Here is a 27,614-nt window from a genome sequence, read left to right on the forward strand (position 1 = left end):
CGCCCAAGACTGAGATTCTATGGATTCATTTGGACACCAGGCGCCTCGAATTAACTACGTACTTTGCGTGGTAGGTCATGTGTCACTGTCTACGCGGAAAAAGGCCAGTGTTGTCCAAGTCAGATGCGAGGTGCTAGCACGGCGAGTGGCCCACTTCTGGTGTCTCAGTGTTGTTTTATGATGTTATTGGTATTAAGCGTGTATTACTAAAGTTTGTAGCAAGTCGTGCAATGTTCATTCTCTCCCTGAGTATGCTGAATGCTGTAAGGGTATTCTACAATGACGTTTTACACACTTGTGCGAGAATGTGATTACATATTTTACACACGAGCGCATATCGTGCAAGATTTTATTGTATTTAGGATTGTTTCCCTTTCGGGCACCGCACGCGCGATAAAAGAGGAGGGTTTTGCCCATGAGCGTTGGTTATGGTGAAGGTATTAGACGTCCAATGAATTCCATTGACAGATACAAGGAAGTGTGTTTACGGCCTCAGTAAGAGTCAGCAAAAAACTGAAGATTTTGTACCGTAAATCTTATAATGTGCAGACTGCGTGTCGTTGCTGTGTTCTTTTTTACTTTATTGTTATTTTAACACCTTATACAGAAGGTGGGCCGGCAGCGGCAATTTTACGCCGCTCTTCGGCCACAGACAGTACAAACAGAAACAAGGAAGACACAGAAAAACAAAACATAATGGTAGACAGAAAACAGTAGACACATGAGTAAAAAACATGGAGCCGTTCACAGGTGTAGTAAAATAAAAAACGGTCAGCACTGTACACGAACACTGATGACTGAGATGACACACCTGAACGATGGAGCGTGGGCGCTGAAGACACTGAACCACTAACACGACAGCACACACACACAGAACCGATGGCGATGATCTCCGGTGCGCGAATGTTCACTTAACGTGTGCGAGTCTGGGACCTGCCAAAAGGGGAAAAGGTGGGAGAGGAGGTAGAGAGGAGAGTGTAGATGTCAGTGGCAGAGGAGATGGGAGGGGGAGAGAAGAAGGTACGGGGCGGGGGGTAGGGGAAGCCTGGGGGGAGAAGGGGGGAGGAAGGGAGGAGGGAGAGAGGGTGTCCTAAGGAAGAAACACAGGGTGTGGAAGGGGAGGATTGAAGTTGGTAGGAGGGGTAGATGGAGGGGATGAGGGCATCATCAGGGAGGGGGAGTTGGTGGAAGCCACCTTGGGCGAGGGTATGGAGAATGGAGAGAAAAGAGCAGGTGGCACGTGAGAATACAGGTGCGGCAGTGGAAGGGGGTGGGAGAGATGGGAGCGACAAGTTGGTGAGGGGGATCAAGTTTACGGGAGGTGCAGAGGATCTGTATCTGTTCGAGGAAAAGGAGGAGGTGCGGGAATGGAATCAGGTCATACAGGATGCATGTGGGGGAGGGGAGACGGATGCGATAGGTGAGGTGGAGAGCATGGCGTTCTAGGATTTGAAGGGATTTGTAAAAGGTAGGGGGGGCGGAGATCTAGGCAGGTTGGTCGTAGCAGAGGATAGGATGGATGAGGGATTTATAGGTGTGGAGGATGGTGGAGGGGTCCAGACCCCATGTGCAGCCAGAAAAGAGCTTGAGGAGACGAAGTCAGGAGCGTGCCTTGGCTTGGATTGTCTGGAAATAGGGGGTTCAGGAGAGGCGACAATCAAGGATGACGCCAAGGTACTTGAGGGGGGGGGGGTGAGGACTATAGGACGGCCATAAATGGTGATATAGAAATCGAGGAGACAGAAGGAAGGGGTGGTTTTGCCTACAATGATCGCCTGGGTCTTAGAAGGATTGACCTTGAGCAACCACTGGTTGCACCAAGTGGTGAACCGGTCAAGATGGGATTGGAAAAGGTGTTGGGAGCGTTGCAGGGTGGGGGCGAGGGCAAGGAAGGCGGTGTCATCGGCGTACTGGAGAAGGTGGACGGGGAGGTGAAGGTGGCGGCATGTCCGCCATATACTGAAGGTAGAGAAGAGGGGAGAGAACCTTGGGGCACACTGGCGGAGGGGTAGAAGGTGTAGGAATCCGTGTTATGGATGGTGACGTAGGAAGGACGTTGGGAAAGAAAGGACCTGATCAGACGGATGTAATTGATAGGAAGGGCGAAGGTTTGGAGGTTGAAGAGGAAATCGGAATGCCATACTCGGCCGTAAGCACGCTCAAGGTCGTGGGAGAGGAAGATGGCGGATCGACGGAAGTTGAGCTGCTCAGAGAGGAGATGAGTGAGGGGAAGGAGAAGGTCATCGGCAGAGAAGGATGGTCGAAAGCCACACTGGGTAGTGGGAAGGAGGCAATGCTGGCGGAGATGGTGGTGGTTGCATCGGTTAAGGATGGATTCCAGGAGCTTGCTGAAGACCGAGGTATAGCTGATGGGACGGTAGGAGGAGACAGCGGATGGCGGTTTGTCGGGTGTCATTGCTATGCTGGTTGTCAATGTAGTATTTAATTTAACTGCGAGCACTAGTATGAGAACTTATTTTTGCGCACACCCTAATTCTAAAGTTATATGTGGTGCACCACATCCCTTAGGTTGGCATACTTATTAGTTACCTAGAATAATGATACCCATGGAAATCTAGAGATGTTATGGTGGCCTGCTTTAGATAAATCTATCTCAAGGTACTCTAAGCTATTTAAATTCCGCTACGCGAGAAGTGACTTGCCTGGGCTGCTGACGTTTTGGTGTGTAGAGAGCGTAGCGCGTAATGCAGTAGTCTTAAGGTGGTGCATTGGACACGGTAGTTCTCTGTTATGTGTGTTGTGACTGGTGATGATTAAAAGTTTAATTTGTAGGGCACGGTAGCATTCAGAGTCAGTTTTCAATTATTTATTGCTATGTTACCGTTCCATACTCATTTTACATATTGTCTTGCCTGCCGTATTTAAGAGGTTTGTGGCGCTGCGGTTTGACCGTGGTTCTAATACCGATCACAGTTACAGGGATGTGTCTGTGGTGGTCTACCGCAACCACGACGGGATCACCAATGTAATTTTCAAGCTTATTGACCCTACCAAAAATGAAAGTTTCAGTAAATGATCTTCAGCTCAACCTCCACAATAAATAATAAAACGTGTGGGGTGTCACATAGTCCTGTTGGAATTGCCCAAGTCTGTCGGAATGCACAATGGACATGAATGGATGTCAGAGACATATCTAGACGCATCTGGGGTCCCATATCACTCCAACTGCACACGCGCCACACCATTACCGAGCCTCCACTGGCTTGAACAGTCCCCTGCTGACATGCAGGGCCCATGGATTGATGAGATTGTCTCCAAACCCTTGCACGTCCTTCCGCTCTATTCAATTTAAAACGAGACTCGTCCGACCAGGCAACCTGTTTCGAGTCATCAACAGTCCAATGTTGGTGTTGATGGGCCCAGGCGAGGCGTAAAGCTTTGTGTCGTGCTGTCATCAAGGGTACACGAGTCGTCATTCGACTTCGAAAGCCCATATCGATGTTTCGTAGAATGGTTCACACGCTGATACTTGTTGATGGCACAGCATTGAAATCTGCAGCAGTTTGCGGAAGGGTTGCACTTCTGTCACGTACACATATTCTCTTCAGTCGTCGTTAGCCCTGTTCTTGAAGGATCTTTTTCCGGCTGCAGCGATGTCAGAAATTTGATGTTTTACCGGATTCCTGATATTCAAGGTACACTCATGTAATGATCTTACGGGAAAACTGTCACTTCATCACTGTCTCGGAGATGCTGTGTCCCACCGCTCGTGCGCCGATATAACACCACGTTGAAACTCACTTAAATGTTGATAACCTGCCTGCGTTGCGCCAGCAGTAACCGATCTAACAACTGCGCCACACGCTTGTTGTCTTATTTAGGCGTTGCCGACCGCAGCGCCGTATCCTGCCTGTTTGCATATCTCTGTATTTGAATACGCATGTCTATACCAGTTTCTTTTGCACTTCAGTGCAAATCTTTCCAAAGTGTTTCACTCAAACAGAATCGTCGTGCATCTGAACGGATTAAGTAGAATTTAAAATTTTCTTTGATATTAACTTATTACGTACGGAGGCAAAAAATGTAAAAATACGCCGACAGTAATTTCGTTACGTGTATAGGTAGTGTATTTTGTATTATACCGCTTGTTCTTTCATCTCCTCGTAAAAGCATCGAGACTCATTTTGCTTGTACAAATACGTTATCACGGAAGAGCCGTAAGACATTGATGGCTCAGAAAATCATGGAAACTCGTTTTCTTGTGCAAATACCGTCATCACTGGTAAAAAGACCGGAAGAGTCATACGGCGTTGATGGCTGGGAGACCCCGGCGGATAGGTCCAGTCGTCTAATCTCGAAGTGTTTTCTTCCTCCCCACACAATGGTCCCTTTCGTCGTGTTGGATGAGAGTTGTGTATCTGTTGGGTATAGCTGCTATAACTGAGCTGTGTAAACTGTGGTGTCATGTTTGTCTTCACGATAACAATGGTGGTGATGATGATGATGAGTGAAGGGAGAAGGTGAAATCTGATTTCGGATTCTGAACAGCGCCAGTGGGGCCGTTGTTCCTCTCCCCGACGAACGGATCACCGTCAACAGCGTTACTTGTCGTTACTGCACAAAACACTGAGGAGAGGTGTGATATTTAATTGACGACACTAGCACCAAGCCTGCTGAACAAGGAATTGACGTCAACACCTCACCTAACAAACACTGTCGATGGAAATTCCTACAACATTCAGAATTGGAACCAAGTAACGCCGAGTTTAGCGCCTACGCACGTGCGTGAGTCGGTAGTGTCGGCCATGGGGGCTGTGTAATCAGTGGTACTTTGTTTAAGAAGGAATGGAACGTCAGTGAACGCAGGCAGGGCCACAGGGCCACAGCGGCTGTTATAATTAGTACCCGGATAAAACAGCACCTGGTCGCACGCAACTTTATTTTGAAACCTGTTTTACCAGTGAGGCGCGAACATCATTGGATCTCAATGCACGCCACTTCATAGTTGACTGTGCTACCGAATCGTACTTCGAACGTCTTACGTGATTATCTATAATGCATCTGATGGATACAAGCAGTTATAAAATCGAGCTGTGAGCGACTTGCCGCAGTATTATCTGAATATTAAATGTAACGTTTTTGGAGATTTATTTCTACGTGTTAAGCGCCTGTGACACCTTCACAATGTCCGCAACTTTCAGAGTCACTACATCTTAATTAGTACTCTGCAAGCCGGCGTATAGTGCATGGCGGAGGAGTACTTTGCACTGGTATTAGTCATCCCATTTCCCGTTTTCCTCGCAAATGAAGCGAGGAAAAAACGACTGCCTATATGCTTCTGCAGGAGCCCCGATTTCTTTTGTCTTGTCGTCACGGTCCTTACGCAAGGTGTGTGTCTGTGGCAGGAGGATCGTTCTGCAGTCTGTCGTAGATGCTGGTTCTCCAAACTTTCACAATATTCTTTTGCGGAAAGAGTGTCGACTTCCCTCCAGAAATGCCCTTGTGAGTTAGCGAAGTATTGCCGCAACACTCGTGTGTTGATCTAACTTACCGGTAGCAAATACAGCAACTCGCCACTGAGTTGCTTCGATGTCTTCCTTACCCGAGCCGGTGGGAATTCCAAACACTCGAACAATGCTGACAAATTTGTCGTACAAGTATTCTGTACGCGGTCTCCTTTAGAGACGAATTCACTTACCTAGTATTTGGCCAATAAACCCAACTCGATCATTCATCTTCTATACAACCTATTTTTTTAAGCGCTCGTTCCATTTCATAAAAATGGTTCAAATGGCTCTGAGCACTGTGAGACTTAACATCTGAGGTCATCAGTACCCTAGACTTAGAACTGCGTAAACCTAACCAACCTAAGGACATCAGACTCATCCATGCCCGAGGCAGGATTCGAACCTGCGACCGTAGCAGTCACGCTGCTTTGGACTCAAGCGCCTAGAACCGCTCGGCCACAGCGGCCGGCTCCATTTCATACTCTCGATTTAATCGATGTGACTGTGTCAGGAAGCACACTAATAATACTGCATTCAAAAGTTAAGTGATTGTTTTTCGGTTCATCTCAGATAGTTTACTGTTTTACATTGAGAGAAAGCTTCCAATCATAATAAAAAACAAATTTCGTCCAGGTCATCCTTTCTCCTAGAAATGAGACATAAAAATATTCACTAAAACTTAAGCTAGGGGGGGAACGCATGGCCAGACAATATAGCTGCCTGTAAACTTTGCGGGCTTTCAGAAAGACATGTGGTGTGGTGTGTGGTGTGGTGGCCCTCAACTACGTACCCTCAGACTCAGAGTTGAAATATTAAAGTATTGGCGGGTTTCTATGCCTAGGGGCTGGGATGTGTAGTTGTCGCATTACAAGCCACATACCGCTGAGTCTACAGTATACAATATGAGTATGCACATGAATCGGATGGTCGAAGGTTCCTATCACTCGGCAATTGCGAATGTAACGTAGAAATTTATAAATGAAAGATTGCAATTAAATAAAATCCGCAGGTACTGTCTTAACGACTTTAAATGATGAGTACAATGGTAGAAGTACTTTTGAGAATGCGGTATATTTATGCAGAAACACTTATTGGTGTCGATGATCCAGCAATGAAATAAAATATAAGTTGAATAACAGGGAAACAATAGATTCCTAGCCGGCTGTTGTGGCCAAGTGGTTCTAGGCACTTCAGTCCGGAACCACGCGACAGCTACGGTCGCAGGTTCGAATCCTGCCTCGGGCATGGATGTGTGTGATGTCTTTAGGTTAGTTAAGTTTAAGTAGTTCTAAGTTCTAGGGGACTGATGACCTCAGATGTTAAGGCCCAAAGTGCACTGAGCCATTTGAACCAATAGATTCCTACAGCACGTAATTAGTTATGAACGACAACATATCTCGCGAGATATTCACATCTAAACGCATACTACGTCTTCACTGTAGAAACTTCGGAAATCTCACAAGTTCACAAGTCCGCATTTCGAAGTATTTCTATCTCTCAGGACCACGCACAAACCGCTCTACGCTCCAAGTCTCTCTCTCGACCGTGCGTCCCTCGCGCCGTACTATCCAGCACTTTCCATGTCCTGTGCTGTCCTTTCCAGAACTCTCCCGTCCACTTCCATCACGTGTGCTGTGATTGGCTAGAGCGCTCTCGCCATGTCTTCAAGCCAACGCACATTCACAAACGTAATGAAACACATTCGAAATACTGGATTTACGTTTAAATAACTTGAAATTAAATAAATATTCGTACAGCTGAGCCATAACCACGCTCTCACATACATCATTAAATACATACACAAATTAAATAAACATACATCAAAGGAAATGCAAGCAAAAGTAGGGCAGTAGCCTAATGTCTCTGTAATTTCTAAAACACAGTAAATATTGAGCAATTTCTTCATGAATAGTATATATCGGATATAAACAAAGGCATAGGTAAATAAATATCTTTACAAGAATGCTAATACTGTTTTTTCGTGTCACTGTGGAGTACTTGTGGCCTGACGCGATCGATAGTAATCGGCCACTTTGATCTCCAGTAACTTAAGTACATATTCAAGTTACACGTCTGTAATTCATACCAATTTAGGTTTACACTAATAGCTTTCTAAAGAGACGTCGATCGACAAAATCGGATCAACTGTTTAGATTTTGGAAATTCGTTGCTGGGTGTTACTTGTATAATTTACAGTCGGATACTAAACTTTAAACTAATAAATATATTGAAAATCTGAAGACACCATCAGAATCGTCGTGAAAATAATGGTAATGTACACGTTTCTTTTCAAGGTATCATGATTAATCTGGCTACTATTAATTTCTACACTCCTGGAAATTGAAATAAGAACACCGTGAATTCATTGTGCCAGGAAGGGGAAACTTTATTAACACATTCCTGGGGTCAGAAACATCACATGATCACACTGACAGAACCACAGGCACATAGACACAGGCAACAGAGCATGCACAATGTCGGCACTAGTACAGTGTATATCCACCTTTCGCAGCAATGCAGGCTGCTATTCTCCCATGGAGACGATCGTAGAGATGCTGGATGTAGTCCTGTGGAACGGCTTGCCATGCCATTTCCACCTGTTGCCTCAGTTGGACCAGCGTTCGTGCTGGACGTGCAGACCGCGTGAGACGACGCTTCATCCAGTCCCAAACATGCTCAATGGGGGACAGATCCGGAGATCTTGCTGGCCAGGGTAGTTGACTTACACCTTCTAGAGCACGTTGGGTGGCACGGGATACATGCGGACGTGCATTGTCCTGTTGGAACAGCAAGTTCCCTTGCCGGTCTAGGAATGGTAGAACGATGGGTTCGATGACGGTTTGGATGTACCGTGCACTATTCAGTGTCCCCTCGACGATCACCAGTGGTGTACGGCCAGTGTAGGAGATCGCTCCCCACACCATGATGGCGGGTGTTGGCCCTGTGTGCCTCGGTCGTATGCAGTCCTGATTGTGGCGCTCACCTGCACGGCGCCAAACACGCATACGACCATCATTGGCACCAAGGCAGAAGCGACTCTCATCGCTGAAGACGACACGTCTCCATTCGTCCCTCCATTCACGCCTGTCGCGACACCACTGGAGGCGGGCTGCACGATGTTGGGGCGTGAGCGGAAGACGGCCTAACGGTTTGCGGGACCGTAGCCCAGCATCATGGAGACGGTTGCGAATGGTCTTCGCCGATACCCCAGGAGCAACAGTGTCCCTAATTTGCTGGGAAGTGGCGGTGCGGTCCCCTACGGCACTGCGTAGGATCCTACGGTCTTGGCGTGCATCCGTGCGTTGCTGCGGTCCGATCCCAGGTCGACGGGCACGTGCACCTTCCGCCGACCACTGGCGACGACATCGATGTACTGTGGAGACTTCACGCCCCACGTGTTGAGCAATTCGGCGGTACGTCCACCCGGCCTCCCGCATGCCCACTATACGCCCTCGCTCAAAGTCCGTCAACTGCACATACGGCTCACGTCCACGCTGTCGCGGCATGCTACCAGTGTTAAAGACTGCGATGGAGCTCCGTATGCCACGGCAAACTGGCTGACACTGACGGCGGCGGTGCACAAATGCTGCGCAGCTAGCGCCATTCGACGGCCAACACCGCGGTTCCTGGTGTGTCCGCTGTGCCGTGCGTGTGATCATTGCTTGTACAGCCCTCTCGCAGTGTCCGGAGCAAGTATGGTGGGTCTGACACACCGGTGTCAATGTGTTCTTTTTTCCATTTCCAGGAGTGTATATGATATTCTGCCATGATGGTTTCACAAAGTCCGCCATCTTTGACTCTCCCGGCGTACAAGTCTCTTTCATCGACACAGCGTCACCAAGGACTTCCCAGCCACATGCTCGCTGGACCAGGTGCTGGGGCTACCCGTGTTGCTCAGCTAACGTTCGGCACCACGTGGCCGTTGGCAGGACCCGGCTTGCTGAGGAGCCCGTGCGGCCACGCCAACTCCGAACTTACATTGTTTCCAGGGCTTCACAAATCGCCCGTTACCTCAAAACCTGGCTACCAAATTCAAAATAGTTTAAACGCAGGTGCAAAGTTGAAATATGGACAACCTCCTCGATTTCATGCGATGGCCTGCCGCTGTGTCTGCGAAGGTTTTTAGGAACAATGCTACCTCTTTCGTCTGCAGCTATGTTACTATCCATAGTACTGAAGACAAAGATAGCCATTTGGTTGCCTATAATTAAACCATCCCTGTTTTTCTATCACTCTAGGATCCATGAAGTGCCCTTTTAGAAACCCTGCAACCAATTTCTCAAGTTTGTAACCTGCACCAACCCGTGCCTTGACGGTGGCCTCTTCCGAATGCTCAGGTTTATCTAACTCAATCATCATCATGAGTCTAGGTGCTTCAGGGTTCAGCATTATATTTCTTTTAGTACTTCCCTGATTTCATCGGGGTACTTTTTTTATCTGATCCCTGTAATTAACAGTATCATTAGTAGCAATAAACTGCTCAAATTTTTCAGTATTAGCCTGTTGAGAAAGGACAACGGACGCTTTCCCTTTATCAGCACGTACGACTATGGCATCGTTGTCTATAAGTATTTTAATAAGTGACTTAAACGTCTGCTATTCTCTGCTCCGAATACTTCTAAACACCCTGTTATTCTTTAAAATGCTGTTTGTTTGCAAAGACACCTCATTTAACACGAACTGGAACGTTAGCACTCTCTAAAGCCACTATTGTACGAGAAATTATCACAGATTCTTGTTCATCAGATATATTTTTTCTTAGATTATGCGAGAAAAATATTTAAGAAGCTTCTCTCATCATTATTAAAAGCCTAAGCTGTCTTATTAAAAAACCTAGGGTAAAATTTAAAGCCACATTTAGGAGACGAAATAACTCCTTTTGGCATAGACCTACTACACCGTTTTGATAGGTGTCTAGAATTAATGACAACTTTGTAGTTATTGACGGCCTCCAGATCGTGACAGTACATTTTATTAAACTGGTTAGCACTTACGGTTTTGCCTAAATTTAACGTGATAGATACAAAGCATTATTGATAACTTCCTTCTTATTATACAAGACACTAATTACACCGTTAATACACTCAACCTTAGCAGCCCTTTTGTACTTTCGGTTGTGACGATCGGTTTTAACGAACCTTTGACATCAGCACTATGTTTTCTAATATAGCTATAGACGAAATATTTGGCATCGTTCTTGAAAACTCCAACATATTCAGTGACAGGCCGTCGGACACAGTCAAGTAAGTTGGTAATATTTTAACTTTGGTTCTGAGTTTTAATTATTTCAAATTTGGTAACCAAGTGTACAGACAGCAACAGGATCTGGCTATGGGTTCCCCTCATCCTTTAAAGTTCCAAAAATTGTGACACTTGCTTTACAAAACAGCGTCATCAGGAAACAGTTGCAGCTTACTACATACATCCGATCGTTTACGCATATAGAGAACAAGAGCTGGCCTATCACGGTTCCCTGGACCACTCCTGATGACACTTCTTCGTTCAACGCTCATCATCTTGCACAGAATAGTGGGTTATTTAAAAATTCTTTGAGCCACTCACATATTTAAGAGCCTAACGAAGTTAACACAGATGGTTCACGCCTCTTCATTTACGCAAAAACAAATTCATGGTGGTTAGAGCGCCAGATGCAGCTGCTAACTATCACTGGAAATTGCTGCGGTGCCGTTTCTGAGTGGTCACGAACTACGCACTCCACGTCCATGTCATATATTTCTTCCCATGTGAAGACAGCGTTAGTCTGTGATTAGAGACACTTTTGGTACACGTCTAAAGTCTGTGGTCACAGTGGCACCGATTCCGATGGATTCCGCCGACAGCAGGCATCGGCCGAAGACGCCCGACATTTTAGAATCAGTAAGCCACTACATGCGCGGTCCCAATGTTGCCGATCTCATTGCCTGAACATACAGGTTACGAACGACAGTGGGTCAAATTCAGATCAGTTTTGTTTTCTTCGGTAATCCCGGCCGACACGACATGAAACGTGGACAGTGAGAAACTGACAAGTTCAGTAAACGAAGGAGCTTGTAGCATTCTCAGAATGAACAGAGTCATAATCGGTACTTATATAGTTCGCAATTTAAGGACTGAAATCGCACGTTAACTGGAAACCACAAACACTCGACCTTCTTATCACAAATATTATAACCTCAAAAAGCATTTATTCAAGGAAGAAGGGTGGCAAACCTTATGCATACCTTTACTGTAGAGGATTTTGCTGGATTGTGGTAGGTGGGTCTACTACGCTACTACACTACTGGCCATTAAAATTGCTACACCACGAAGATCACGTGCTACGGACGCGAAATTTAACCGACAGGAAGAAGATGCTGTGATATACAAATGATTAGCTTTTCAGAGCATTCACTCAAGGTTGGCGCCGGTGGCGACACCTACAACGTGTTGACATGAGGAAAGCTTCCAACCGATTTCTCATACACAAACAGCAGTTGACCGGCGTTGCCTGATGAAACGATGTTGTGATGTCTCGTGCAAGGAGGAGGAATGCGTAACATGACGTTTCCGACTTTGATAAAGGTCGGATTGTATCCTATCGCGATTGCGGTTTATCGTATCGCGACATTGCTGCTCGCGTTGGTCGAGATCCAATGACTGTAAGCAGACTATGGAATCGGTAAATTTAGGAGGGTAATACGCAACGCCGTGCTGGATCCCAACGGCCTCGTATCACTAGCAGTCGAGATGACAGGCATCTTATCCGCATGACTGTAACGGATCGTGCAGCCACGTCTCGATCCCAGAGTCAACAGATGGGGACATTTGCTGGCCGGTGTGGCCGTGCGGTCTAGGCGCTTCAGTCTGGAACCGCGTGACCGCTCCGGTCGCAGGTTCGAATCCTGCCTCGGGCATGGATGTGTGTGATGTCCTTAGGTTAGTTAGGTTTAAATAGTTCTAAGTTCTAGGGGACTAATGACCACAGATGTTAAGTCCCTTAGTGCTCAGAGCCATTTGAACCATTTGGGGACATTTGCAAGACAATAACCATCTGCACGAACAGTTCGACGACGTTTGCAGCAGCATGCACTATTAGCTCGGCGATTATGGCTGCCGTTACCCTTGACGCTGCATCACAGACAGGAGTGCCCGTGACGGTGTACTCAACGACGAACCTGGTTGCACGAATGGGAAAACGTCATTTTTTGGATGAATTCAGGTTCTGTTTACATCATCATGATGGTCGCATCCGTGTTTGGCGACATCGCGATGAACGCACATTGAAGTGTGTATTCGTCATCGCCATACTGGCGTATCACCCGGCGTGATGGTATGGGGTGCCATTGGTTACACGTCTCTGTCACCTTTTGTTCGCACTGACGACAGTGGACGTTACATTTCAGATGTGTTACGCCTCTTAGCTCTACCCGTCATTCGATCCCTGTGAATCCCTACATTTCAGCAGGATAATGCACGACCGCATGTTGGAGGTCCTGTACGGGCCTTTCTCGATAGAGAAAATGTTCGACTGCTGCCCTGGCCAGCACATTCTCCAGATCTCTCACCAATTGAAAACGTCTGGTCAATGGTGGCCGAGCAATTGGCTCGTCACAATACGCCAGTCACTACTCTTGATGAACTGTGGTATCGTGTTGAAGCTGCATAGGCAGCTGGACCTGTATATGCTATCCAAGCTCAATGCCCAGGCGTATCAAGGCCGTTAATACCGCCAGAGGTGGTTGTTCTGGGTACTGATTTCTCAGGATCTATGCACCCACATTGCGTGAAAATGTAATCACATGTTAGAAATTGTATAATATATTTGTCCAATGATTACCCGTTTATCATCTGAATTTCTTCTTGGTGTAGCAATTTTAGTGGCCAGTAGTGTAATTATTATTACTGCTTACTGGCTTTTTTACGCCAATAGAACGATGATTCTGTCACATGAAGTGGCATGAAAATGTGGTAAATGTGTTATCACTATCGAATGCTTTAAGTTATCAGAGCAATTTTGTTTTTGTCTCTCACACGTATGCTGAATGACAATAATTAAATGTCGAGTGACATATGTCTACACAACTTCAAATACTTTCGACCTATTCGTGTACCACCTACTCTCAAGGACGGCTCGTGGGTTTCGCATTCACACCAGGTTGGGTTACAATCAGACAGCGAAGCAATTCAGTTGGCGAGCTGCTGTAACTTTTACCACTAAGTTCGATCAACACACGAGCTTCGTGTGTTCACAGGGGAGTGTTTGTAATCCCCCTTGTGAAGGTCACCATGAATCGCCTCGAGTATGTAACAGAAAGTTTCTGCCTTCGTTTCGTATATTCGCAAAGCTCATCATTCCAATAACTGGAGAAGTGGTGTGCAGTACTTATGACGTTCTTTTCAAGACAGATGTGGCCTATTCGTTTGCACCCGGCGGGTTTTTAATAGCAAAAGCAGCAGTGCAGCACACGTCTCGAAGCACAGAGGCGTCATGCAAGGCATACCACCCTTGGTGGTTAAAATGTAACCTAATTCACAGTTGGAACTGAAGCTAATCTAAACTCTTTGGCCCCGCCGAAAACTGGTCGGATTCACTGTGACCAAGCTGTCGGACGAAGTTACCGGCCGATATCTGGCGACCGTTGTGTGTGGCACAGTGAACGCAGCCTAACACTTTTGGCAGGGATCTCTTGGTGCGTGCCGGCCGGTGTGGCCGTGCGGTTCTAAGCGCTTCAGTTTGGAACCGCGTAACCGCTACGATCGCAGGTTCGAATCCAGCCTCGGGCATGGATGTGTGTGATGTCCTTAGGTTAGTTAGGTTTAAGTAGTTCTAAGTTCTAGGGGACTGATGACCTCAGAAGTTAAGTCCCATAGTGCTCAGAGCCATTTGAACCATTTTTTTTTTTTTTTTGTCTTGGTGCGTGCATCAAAGCCCGCATCAACAGGACTCGTGCGCGCCGAAGCGACGACCGCGGCTGAGGAAGGAATGCGGGTGTTATTGGGCGAGACAGGTTTGACGTGCTGACGGATGGGCGGCACCCAACATGAAGGCAAGGTCGCCTGTGGCAGGTCGGACGGCACTCTGGAGCACTCGCTGTGACCTTCAACAGTAAACATATTTGGTGCCTTGCTGTTGTGGACGTGGTCTGACCCCTAAAAAGTGACACTATCGCCCGCCACCTCCCTGTCAGCATAACAGTATGTGTTTACACCTCTACGCAACTGCACACTTTTTTTTGTGATCAGTATTTGTTTTGATGTGGTTTGATGTGGTCGACCACGAATTCCCCTCCTGTGCCAATCTCTTCATCTCAGAGTAGCACTTACAACCTACGTCCTCTACTATTTGCTGTATGTATTCCCATCTCTGTCTTCCTCTACACCTTTTGCCCTCTACAGCTCCCTTTAGTACCGTGGAAGTCATTCCTTGACACCTTAAGAGATCTAGTCAGTTCCTTTCCTTTCCGATTCTACGCAGAACCTCCTCACTGCTTATCAGTCCACATAAATTTCAACATTGTTCTGTAGCACCGCATCTCAAATGCTTCGATCCTCTCCTGTTCCGGTTTCCGACAGTGCATGTTTCACTACCATCCAATGCTGTGCTCCAAACGTCCGATCTCAAAAATTTCTTCCTCAAATCAAGACCAATGTTTAATGCTTTTTTTTGCCAGGAAAGCTATTTTTGCCGGTGCTAGTACGCTTTTGGTGTCCTAATTGCTTTGCCGTCACAAGTTATTTTGCTGCCTAGGTAGCAAAATCGTTAATTTCGTCTTTTTGGTGACCACCAATCCTGATGTTAAATTTCTCGCTGTTCTCGTTTCACCTGCTTCTAATTACTTTCGTCTTTCTTCGATTTACTCACAATCCATAATCTGTAATTATACTCTTCATTCAATTCTGCAGATCCCGTAATTCTTCTTGACTTTCCTTCATGTTCAAATGGCTCTGTGCACTATGGGACTTAACTTCTGAGGCCATCAGTCCCCTAGAACTTAGAACTACTTAAACCTAACTAACCTAACGACATCACACACATCCATGCCCGAGGCAGGATTCGAACCTGCGACCGTAGCGGTCGCGCGGTTCCAGACTGTAGCGCCTTGAACCGCTCGGCCACTCCGGCCGGCTTTCCTTCAGGATAGCAATGTCATCAGCGTATCGTATCATTGATATCCTATCACTTTGAATTTTAATTCCACAAAAAAATGGCTCTGAGCACTATGGGACTTAACATCTCTGGTCATCAGTCCCCTAGAACTTAGAACTACTAAAACCTAACTAACCTAAGGACATCACACACATCCATGCCCGAGGCAGGATTCGAACCTGCGACCGTAGCAGTCGCGCTTTAAATTCCACTCCTGAATCTCTTTTTTTTTTCATTTACGTCATTGCTTCTTCGATGTTCAGATTTTACGGCAGGAGCGAAAGGCTACATCCCCGTCTTACAACCTTTTTAATACGAGCACTTCGTTCTTGGTCTTCCACACACATTATTTCCTCTTTGCTCTTGTACGTATTGTATATTACCCATCTCTCCCTATTTTTCTCAGAATTTCGACCATCTTGCACCATTTTACATTGTCGAAGGATTTTTCCAGGTCAACAAATTCTATGAACGTATTTTGATTTTTCTACAGTCTTGCTTCCATTACCAACCGCAACGTCAGAATTGCCGCTCCGGTATCTTTACCTTTTCTAAAACCAAACTGATCGTCATATAGCACATCCTCAATTCTCTTTTCCAGTCATCTGTATATTATTCTCGTCAGAAACTTGGATGCATGAGCTTTTAAGTTGGCTGTGCGATAATCCTATCACTTGACGGTTCTTGCCGTCTTGGGAATTGTGTGGGTGATATTTTTCCGAAAGGCGCCAGACTCAAACATTCTACACAGCAACGTAAATAGTCGTTTTGCTGCCACTTCACCCATTCATTTTAGAAATGCTGATGAAATGTTATCTATCCATTTCTCTTTATTTGATCTTAAGCCCTCCAACGCTCACTTAAATTCTGATACTGGATCTTCTATTTCTTCTAAACTGACACTTGCTTCTTCTTCTATCACATCTGACAAACCTTCCCTCTCATAGACATATTTCACATAGCAAATGGCAAAAGCGTAGAAATACGGAGCGTTCGTTAGGCTGGCCGCGAACGCGGGCCTTATCCTTGCGACACCTGAGCCGACTAAACCTAGTATAGGTGAAGACATTGAAAGGTGTCCACTGCACGCGTACAACTCGGACGAAAACGACCGAATGTCGTATGGGACCCTGTGGTATGGATTACGTCGGACACAGTCGGGCCAGCCGGACATTTGTTGCTGCTTATGCCTGATAGTGTTTCATATCTAATTACGTATTATGGAATCTCAAAAGCTTCAATATATGCAAAGACTAATTTCTTATATCGAGTTGGAACTGAGAGTAAGAATGAATTTGCCTCCGACCACACTTAAATAATGTTAGTTTTATTGTAACGTGATCGATTTAGAGGCTTCTAACTTTATCTTCAGTTGGTTGGTTGGTTGTTTCGGGGAAGGAGACCAGACAGCGAGGTCATCGGTCTCATCGGATTGGGGAAGGACGGGGAAGGAAGTCGGCCGTGCCCTTTGAAAGGAACCATCCCGGCATTTGCCTGGAGCGATTTAGGGAAATCACGGAAAACCTAAATCAGGATGGCCGGACGCGGGATTAAACCGTCGTCCTCCCGAATGCGAGTCCAGTGTCTAACCACTGCGCCACCTCGCTCAACTTTATCTTCAGTTGCACCCGTATATAAGAGAATTATAATAAAGAAGAGAGTAAATAACACAGTACTTACGTATTAGCAACTTCTTTTGCCGCAACCGGTTGAGAAATCAATTAACGCTCTTACGTTTAAGTAAAAATATACATAAACATGGTCCCAGCGGAGGTTCGAGTCCACCCTCGGGCATGGGTGTGTGTGTTTGTCCTTAGGATAATTTAGGTTAAGTAGTGTGTAAGCTTAGGGACTGATTACCTTAACAGTTAAGTCCCATAATATTTCACACACAAACAAGTCCATAAACATACATTTTTAAACACACATGGGTAAGAAATATTTCTCTAGCGATATTGTTTTATTTATGACATGACTATCGTTTGATACAGTTGGCAAACTGTTTCTAAATTAACAAACATCTACAAGAACAATGTGTGTGTGTGTGCGTGTGTGTGTCTCTTTCACACTCCAGTATCGTTGCGCGTTTTTCTGCCAGAAAAAAGTTAAAACATTATAGTTAAACCCGATAACATTTCACTCTATAAAGCAAAGAAATGTAATTGTCGTACCAACACAAATACTTGAAATACCGTAGTGAACTACTACTATTAAAGCGTTGTTGAAATGAGTGTAATAGCCGCTTGATGTACACCTCGAGCACTCCATTTACTGCATGCTATTTGTCACAAAGGGAAACCATATCAGTGGTCTATTCTATCCGTGAAGGTGTAAACAGATATTATTGTATGCTACATGTATTGTGTGGTCATAATTCATTAGGTCTGTTGACCACCTGTGATTAAATAACAGGGTGAAAAACAGTTACTGAAACCGAACCAAGTATTGTAATGTTTAGTGAACAATGTATTATCGTGTTTCATGTCCTTTTAGACCTAATATTTTAAAAGTATTGTATGAATGGGAATTGTATTTCAGCATAGCTATAAACGAGTGAAGCGATTATTAGTTTTCCTAAGTCACTTATCTTTCTTTGAAAAATGTCCTTATTCACAGAAAACTACTCGTTGTTAGACATGAACTGCAACACCCACAATCCTCACAATCCTACCCCAGGTACCACCCCTTGGTCGTCGAACAGTCCTCCCAGGAGCCGACTGTTGCATCAAGAACAATATTCTCCAGGACACAGCGATAAAAATACAAAAAACGCTTAGTTATTGATCCAGATGAAACCGACTCTTTGAAACTTGCGTCCATCTACCTTTAACATTTCACATAGAACGATCCAAATTCGTAGGCTACACATTTTCTACAAGTTAGCACGTACTACAAGATGGTCTAGTGTGTTACGTATTTTTAGGAATATTTTTGGTAGCTCTAAAAAGTGCAAATGGCTCTGAGCACTATGGGACTTAACTTCTGAGGTCATCAGTCCCCTAGAACTTAGAACTACGTAAACCTAACTAACCTAAGGACATCACACACTTCCACGCCCGAGGCAGGATTCGAACCTGCGACCGTAGCGGTCGCGCAGTTCCAGACTGCAGCGCCTAGAACCGCTCGGTCACTTCGGCCGGCATCCGGCATGGTAGCTCTACATACCATTCTTTCTTTCGTGCTTATGAAATATTTTGACTATGTATCTTGCCCCAGTGTTCGAGTCCATTCTGAGGCGTGAGACGGAATCGCCTCTCTGTAATTCGACCATTTTGTATTTGATTATTTATCCCCCATGAACCATGGACCTTGCCGTTGGTGGGGAGGCTTGCGTGCCTCAACGACACAGATAGCCGTGCCGTAGGTGCAACCACAACGGAGGGGTATCTGTTGAGAGGCCAGACAAACTTGTGGTTCCTGAAGAGGGCAGCAGCCTTTTCAGTAGTTGCTGGGGCAACAGTCTGGATGATTGACTGATGTGGCCCAGTAACACTAACCAAAACGGCCTTGCTGTTGTGGTACTCCGAACGGCTGAAAGCAAGGGGAAACTACAGCCGTAATTTTTTCCGAGGGCATGCAGCTTTACTGTATGATTAAATGATGATGGCGTCCCCTTGGGTAAAATATTCCGGAGGTAAAATAATCCCCCATTCGGATCTCCGGGCGGGGACTACTCAGAAGGACGTCGTCATCAGGAGAAAGGAAAATGGCGTTATACGGATCGGAGCGTGGAATGTCAGATCCCTTAATTGGGCAGGTAGGTCAGAAAATTTAAAAAGGGAGATGGGTAGGTTAAAGTTGGATATAGTGGGAATTAGTGAAGTTCAGTGGCAGGAGGAACAAGACGTTTGGTCAGGTGAATACAGGGTTATAAATACAAAATCAAATAGGGGTAATGCAGGAGTAGGTTTAATAATGAATAAAAAAATTGGAATGCAGGAAAGCTACAACAAACAGCATAGTGAACGCATTATTGTGGCCAAGATAGACACGAAGCCTACGCCTACTACAGTAATACAAGTTTATATGCCAACTAGCTCTGCAGATTGTAGGGAAGCAGCATACTCACACCTTATAAAATTCACATTAGTCTTTCCATTGTGTGCCAGCCAGTCCGCTGTAACTAGCTCTGACATCATAAATATTGCACAGTACTTTAAAAATCAAGTAAATAACCTGAAACGTTTCTAGCATGTCAGGAGTAATACTAAATCAATATGTGTTGAATATCAGTTCAATAACTTCAACCATTTTCGAAATTTGGACGTATTTCTGTAAAAATCATTGGCGCAACAGAAAAGAGCTAGAAACTTAAAAATTTATATTTAGATTCCTTTTTCGTAATAATTTAGTAGAAACAGTATTCTGGATCTCACAAATTAAAATTTTAGTTGAAATTCATGAGTTTCTGGTTTTTGTCTTAGAAATTAAGGAAGCAAGATAGATTAAGTAGGCGAATAAATAAGGCTAGGATGTTTAAGTAGAAGGGAGATCCGCTATAATCATAAAGATGTGAGAAGTTTTAACTGAATAACTATAAAACTATAGTGATAGCGTATCTCCAAAGGGCAAGTTCAGAGCTCGTCTACTGCGTGTAGTGTAATTAAATTACTTCTCTCGCCCAAAATATTTGACTTAGCCACGTCAGACTTTTATTATGATTACTTACCTGTGTGCTGATTGCACATTTAAATTGAGAGCTTCATCGGCCATCAGCAAAGGAAGCAATGATTTATTCGATAACTTAAAGTGGTGCATTACTAGCCCAGCGGCTAGTCGGGAGAGCGGATTTGATCAAGCGTTCCCTTAGCCGTCCGCACCGCGGCTTTATATGTAAGAACGCTGCACGAGAAGAAAGGCCCCAGTTCTCTCCAGACGCTGATTAGCACACCACCTGTGCTGGGAGTCGCGTCGCGTCGGTATCATTGCTATAAACAGCCTCGGATGCCGTAATAAGTTACTCGGGATACGCGTAACCATGAAATCGTTTTCGTGTGAAGTGTTAATTCTGGGTTGACTTTAATGATCTATCTTCAGTTTGTGTATGTCGAATTTCATGTGCCGCCGCGGAACAGACATTCTACCATTATTTAGTGTGGCGTTTGATGAACATTATCATCAAATTATGGCGAGCATTTACTTAAACATTTAATTTGAACAGTTATAGTTGCATCAGCGCATTAGACTCTGAACTGCTCTGGTAGTTGGATTGTGTGGATTCTTTTTTGGTCTGTGACTTTCAGAATATAGTGAACATTTTAGAGAGAATCGTTTTTGATTATGAATCCCAGACAATCTCCTAATTCCTCAGAGCTATATGCTGAAGCTATAAGTGTATTTCTCAGATGAAGTGGGCACTAGGAATTCTAATTACAGGCTTCACGTTTTGCTAATCACTTTCTGGTTGCCAATATTGTAGTTAGAGAGCCAGTGTTGAGAACGGCAAACAACAGCATTAAATAAATAACAGGAACATTATATAACAAATATTCCACCCGCCGCCCCACATATGGTGAATCGACCAGGAAAAGCATCTTTTCTACATTACATTCATTTATATAAGAATAATTCCACCGCCGCCCCACAAGATGATGAAGAAACTGGTGAAATGTATGATGAGATAAAAGAAATTATTCAGGTAGTGAAGGGAGACGAAAATTTAATAGTCATGGGTGACTGGAATTCGACAGTAGGAAAGGGAAGAGAAGGAAATGTAGTAGGTGAATATGGACTGGGGCTAAGAAATGAAAGAGGAAGCCGCCTGGTAGAATTTTGCACAGAGCAAAACTTAATCATAGCTAACATTTCGTCTAATAATCATGAAAGAAGGTTGTATACATGGAAGAACCCTGGAGATATTTGAAGGTTTCAAATAGATTATATAATGGAAAGGCAGAGATTTAGGAACCAGGTTTTAAATTGTAGCACATTTCCAGGAGCAGATGTGCAACTGCAAAAAAGGAGATGGGACATGGATAAACTGAAAGATCCAGAGGTTGTACAGAGTTTCAGGGAGGGCATAAGGGAACAATTGACAGGAATGGGGGAAAGAAATACAGTAGAAGGATAATGGGTATCTTTGAGTTATGAAATAGTGAAGGCAGCAGAGGATCAAGTAGGTAAAAAGACGAGGGCTAGTAGAAATCCTTGGGTAACAGAAGAGATACTGAATTTAATTGATGAAAGGAAAAAATATAAAAATGCACCAAGTGAAGCAGGCAAAAAGGAACACAAACGTCTCAAAAATGAGATCGACAGGAAGTGCAAAATGGCCAAGCAGGGATGGCTAGAGCACAAATGTAAGGATGTAGAGGATTATCTAACGAAGGGTAAGATAGATACTGTCTACAGGAAAATTAAAAAGACCTTTGTAGAAAAGAGAACCACTTGCATGAATATGAAGAACTCAGATGGAAATCCAGTTCTAAGCAAAGAAGGGAAAGCAGAAAGGTGGAAGGAGTATATAGAGGGTCTATACAGGGGCGATGTTCTTGAGGACAGTATTATGGAAATGGATGTAGATGAAGATGAAATGGGAGATATGATACTGCGTGAAGAATTTGACAGAGCACTGAAAGACCTAAGTCGAAACAAGGCCCCCGGAGTAGACAAAATTCCATTAGAACTACTGACAGCCTTCTTGTTGAATTCTTGTTGGCAGATGTGAAAATGATCGAACTATCAGTTTAATAAGTCACAGATGCAAAGTACTAACACGAAATCTTCACAGGCGAATGGAAAAACTGGTAGAAGTCGACCTCGGTGAAGATCAGTTTGGATTCCGTAGAAATGTTGGAACACGTGAGGCAATACTGACCCTACGACTTGTCTTACATGAAAGATTAAGGAAATGCAAACCTACGTTTCTAGCATTTGTAGACTTAGAGAAAGCTTTTGACAATGTTGACTGGAATATTCTCTTTCAAATTCTAAAGGTGGCAGGGGTAAAATACAGGGAGCGAAAGGCTATTTACAATTTGTACAGAAACCAGATGGCAGTTATAAGAGTCGAGGGACATGAAAGGGAAGCAGTGGTTGGGAAGGGAGTGCGACAGGTTTGTAGCCTCTCCCCGATGTTATTCAATCTGTATATTGAGCAAGCAGTGAAGGAAACAAAAGAAAAATTCGCAGTAGGTACTAAAATCCATGGAGAAGAAATAAAAACTTTGAGGTTCGCCGATGACATTGTAATTCTATCAGAGACAGCAAAGGACTTGGAAGAGCAATTGAATGGAATGGACAGTGTCTTGAAAGGAGGATATAAGATGAACATCAACAAAAGCAAAACGAGGATAATGGAATGTAGTCTAATTAAGTCGGGTGATGTTGAGGGAATTAGATTAGGGAATGAGACACTTAAAGTAGTAAAGGAGTTTTGCTATTTGGGAAGCAAAATAACTGATGATGGTCGAAGTAGAGAGGATAGAAAATGTTAACATCGAGTATTGATTTAAGTGTCAGGAAGTCGCTTCTCAAAGTAGTTGTGTGGAGTGTAGCCATGTATGGAAGTGAAACGTGGACGAGAAATAGTTTAGACAAGAAGAGAATAGAAGCTTTCGAAATGTGGTGCTACAGAAGAATGCTGAAGTTTAGATGGGTAGATCACATAACTAATGAGGAGGTATTGAATAGAATTGTGGAGAAGAGGATTTTGTGGTACAACTTGACTAAAAGAAGGTATCGGTTGGTAGGGACTTGTTCTGAGGCATCAAGGGATCACCAGTTTAGTACTGGAGGGCAGCGTGGAAGGTAAAAATCATAGAGGGAGACCAAGATATGAGTACACTAAACAGATTCAGAAGGATGTAGGTTGCAGTAGGTACTGGGAGATGAAGAAGCTTGCACAGGATAGAGTAGCATGGAGAGCTGCATCAAATCAGTCTCAGGTCTGAAGACCACAACATCAACATCATGGTGAAACACGTAGTATATTACACAGGCATAAAACAATGGTATCACTAATAAATAAGTATAGAGTGCAAATATCGTACTGGCACTGTAAAATATTTTGAAGCACTAGGTTTTACATCTGAATGCAGTCAAAAGCATTTGAAGTCAGTGTCAGGACGTCGTTTCCATTTCCCGGATACGATGTTGAAGGTCACTCCTCCACTATCTGTATAATGGTCTGGCATCTCGCCAGAAATGCAAGGCGGTGGAGCAGTTTTTTTTCCCCATCTGAGAGGGAAGTTCTAGGATACTCGCTGGTTTGCGTAGATTTTATTTATCTTCTACATACGTCAAGGCAAATCGGACCATGCTGGATTAATGCAGGTGTTTAGGTCAGTTTGCACTCCTAATTGTGTGTGGGATCTACACTGAAGAGCCAAAGAAACTGGTACACCTGCCTAATATCGTGTAGGCTCCAAGCGAGCACGCAAAAATGACACAACGTGACATGGCATGGACTCCTTAATGTCGGAAGTAGCGCTGGAGGTGACACGATAATTGTGCAGGGCTCTGCATATATCCGTGAGAGTACGAGGGAGAGGAGATCTCTTCTGAACAGCACGTTGCAAGGCATCACAGATATGTTCAATAATGTTCATGTGTGTGGAGTTTGGAGGACAACGGAAGTGTTTAAACTCAGAAGAGTGTTCCTGAAGCCACTTTGTAGCAATTATGAACATTTGAGGTGTCGCATTGTCCTGCTGGAATTGCTCAGGTCAGTCAGAATGCACAATGAAGATGAATGGATGCAGGTGATCAGACAGGATGCTTACTTACATGTCACTTGTCAGTCACACCTAGACGTACTAGGGGTCCCATATCACTCCACTTGCACACGCCCCACACCATTACGGAGCCTTCACCAGCTTGAACAGTCTCCTGCTGAGATGCGGGCCCATGGATTCATGCGGTTGTCCCCATACTCCTACACATCCACCCGCTCGATATAATTTGGAACGAGACTCGTGCGACCAGGCAACATATTTCCAGTCATCAACAGTCCATTGTTGGTGTTGACGGGCCCAAGCGAGACGTAAAACTTTGTGTCGTGCGGTCATCAAGGGTACAGGAGTGGATCTTCGACTCCGAAAGCCCATATCGATGATGTTTCGTTGAATGTTTCACACGCTAACACTTGTGACGGCCCAGCGTTGAAATCTGCAGCAATCTGCGAAAGGGTTGCACTCCTGTCACGTTTAACGATTCTCTTCAGTCGTCGTTGGTTCCGTTCTTGCAGGATCTTTTTCCGGCCGCTGCGATGTCGGAGATTTGATGTTTTACCGGATTCCTGATATTCGCGGTACACTCGTGAATCTCTGTATTTGAATACACATGCCTATAACTGTTTCTTTGGCGCTTCAATGTATATTTAATCCTATTTACAGCCTATATAAAATGTAGTTTTTATTGCTGTTTGTTTGTATCATTTGGAATATAGACATGAATGGGAGCCTCTGGGTTGTCTAGTATCTTCTTATACTGAAGTAACAAAGCTTACTGCTTTCTGAGTTAAGGTGAAGGGACATGGCTTAGTGTTGCGAAGTGTTGATTTAGTTTTTAAAGAGTCTGTAATCATAACAATTGTTGTACTGAGCGGGGCGTGCGGGGTGTCTTGATTGCTGGAAAGGGTGCTGTTTGGCCATACAGATACTCAGATTCTCCTCTACTGCACTCTAATCCTAGTGAAGATCATCGGAAACTGCACCTGTTCATCCCTAATACCTGTAAGGACGCACTGAAAATTTTCGTGATCAAACGTCAGTAGCCGAGAAATGTAGCTCTTTTTCTCTACAGATCTTCATGTAGATGATGAAATCCTCCTTCTTTCGACATGGGACTAAACCAGTATTCTTTCTACTTTAGTTAGATTCTTTTTATAATTTTCTGGTACGTGCATCGTTTAACGAAGCATTTCACGTGCTTTGGTACTGACCGACCGGTGAAGATGTGTCGCGCGTTAATCGGCTGCATCAGACGAGCTTCAGGGATCGGCCGACCAATGGGTTAGACGAGTACGGTCCCATTGGGCCACTATTAACGCAACGTATAGTTACTTGTTCCTCTAATATGTTGGATCCAAAACAACACATACCATAACTACGGGCTCCAAAATAGTCAGCAGATTCCAGCACACTTTGAAACTTCGTTGCAGATTAAAACTGTGTGCCGGACCGAGACATAGTTTAGCCACAGCCTGGGGGATGTTTTCAGAATGAAATTTTCACTCTGCAGCAGAGTTGCACTGATATGAACCATTTTGTGGGTAAGCCATGTCGCTGCAATATGCTTTCTTCCAGTATTGCTAGTCCTGGATGTTTCACAGGAAAACGTCTGTGAGGTTTGGAAAGTAGGAGACGAGGTACTGGCGGAAGTAAAGCTGTGAGAACTGGACGTGAGTCGCACTTGTGTAGCTAATTCGGTAGAGCACTTGCCCACGAAAGGAAGAGGTCGTGACTGTGAGTCTTGGACTGGCACACAGTTTTAAGCTGCAAGGAAGTTTCGTATCAGCGCGCACTCTGCTACAGGCTAAAAAGTTCATTCCAGCGCACGCTTTGTTTACATGTGTGAAATCATGTGATCATATCTATGGCGCGTCCATAGCCTCACAGGCATGTTTAAACAATTTGAACTTTGCATCACGTTCAAAACCAATCAATTATTTATCAGATATTACATAATGGGTGTCACTGACAGTATTTCAATGACAAAAGTAAGGAAGTGTGAGCTTCTTCAAAAGTATTTAATCGATCTGAATTGTGCACCAGAATCCGAGCAATGTGTATTAGGTATCAAAAACACCGAAAAAAGGTTTATGTCTAATACTGTACATATCATCTCACATCTCCAAAGACAGCATCAAAGAATACATAATGGGTGTAACTTACATTATTTCCAATTCAGAGTTATTTATTAAAACTATGTAACCATACAAAATTCTGTCTTATCAGTACATAGTTACTTTGTTTAAGAGTGAAAAACAGATGCGACTAAAAGTTAATTGCCAAGCAGGCAGCTGACAGTTGATTTTTAGGCCCAAATGAGGCTATGTATAGAAACGTACTTTTGAGAAAGGCTGCAACATTCAGTAGTCAGAACTACAATGCAAAAGGTTTTAAAATGTTCTCAGGTTGTATAACACATACTTTCCACAATCAACTATTAGTAATACAAGATCTAAATGAAACGTTCAAAGTAAGAGATGTATACAACAAGGTTAAAGAAAATGGTGGGCAAGGTCCTGCAGAGAGAAGAAAGTTAGTTCCATGTCTGAATTGTCCACATCTAAATTGTCCATATTAGTTATAAAAATAAAAGCACTTTGGCTATTGGCACTACTGATATACGTTATTCAGTGAGCTTAGTTCCAGTTCTAATATTTTGTCTGAATCCAGAATCTGAATTAGTTGTAATGCCAGAAGAAATAAATGTGTGCTGTACTGAAATGAGTGGTGTGTGAATGGCAGCTTGAGAGATATTGGTTTAGCTCCAGTTGAGACTGATGAATATTGTATGCAGGTACTGGAGCCTGTGGCAAGTGTATTCCTCGATGAACGTATATGGAAAAAGTGTGTCAATTATATTTGTAATTAAATTTTCCCCGAGACATTTAAGTCTCATCTTTACCTACAATAATGCTGGAAGCTGCAGAAATGAATTAAAATTTGTGTTACGGTCGGGACTGGTACCCAGGTCTTCCTGCTTACGAGGCAGAAATGCTTAGCATTATACCACCTCAGCACTATCGTCAACAATGGTTAGCATTTTTGCCTAGTAAGCAAGAAGTCCCGGGTTCGAGTCCCCTGTGTTCCACAAATTTTAATTAATTTCTGCAGCTTCCAGAGCTATCGTAGATAGGGATGAGACATAAATTTTTGGGGAAAATTTAATTGTAAGAACTAAACGACCACCTGTGGTACAGGACTTCCCCATTATGTTCAACACTGGGGTGCGATTCTAGTGCCGCAGATCCCTGGCAATAATGACAATTCAGGGGAGAATAAGCTGAAGATATGCACTGAAGTTTTTGTTGGTGAGGGCATTCGACTTGGGTAATTCGTGTAGCGATATTG

The sequence above is a fragment of the Schistocerca americana genome, chromosome 8 (assembly GCF_021461395.2).
Source record: "Schistocerca americana isolate TAMUIC-IGC-003095 chromosome 8, iqSchAmer2.1, whole genome shotgun sequence".
In the NCBI taxonomy this organism is placed as follows: domain Eukaryota; kingdom Metazoa; phylum Arthropoda; class Insecta; order Orthoptera; family Acrididae; genus Schistocerca; species Schistocerca americana.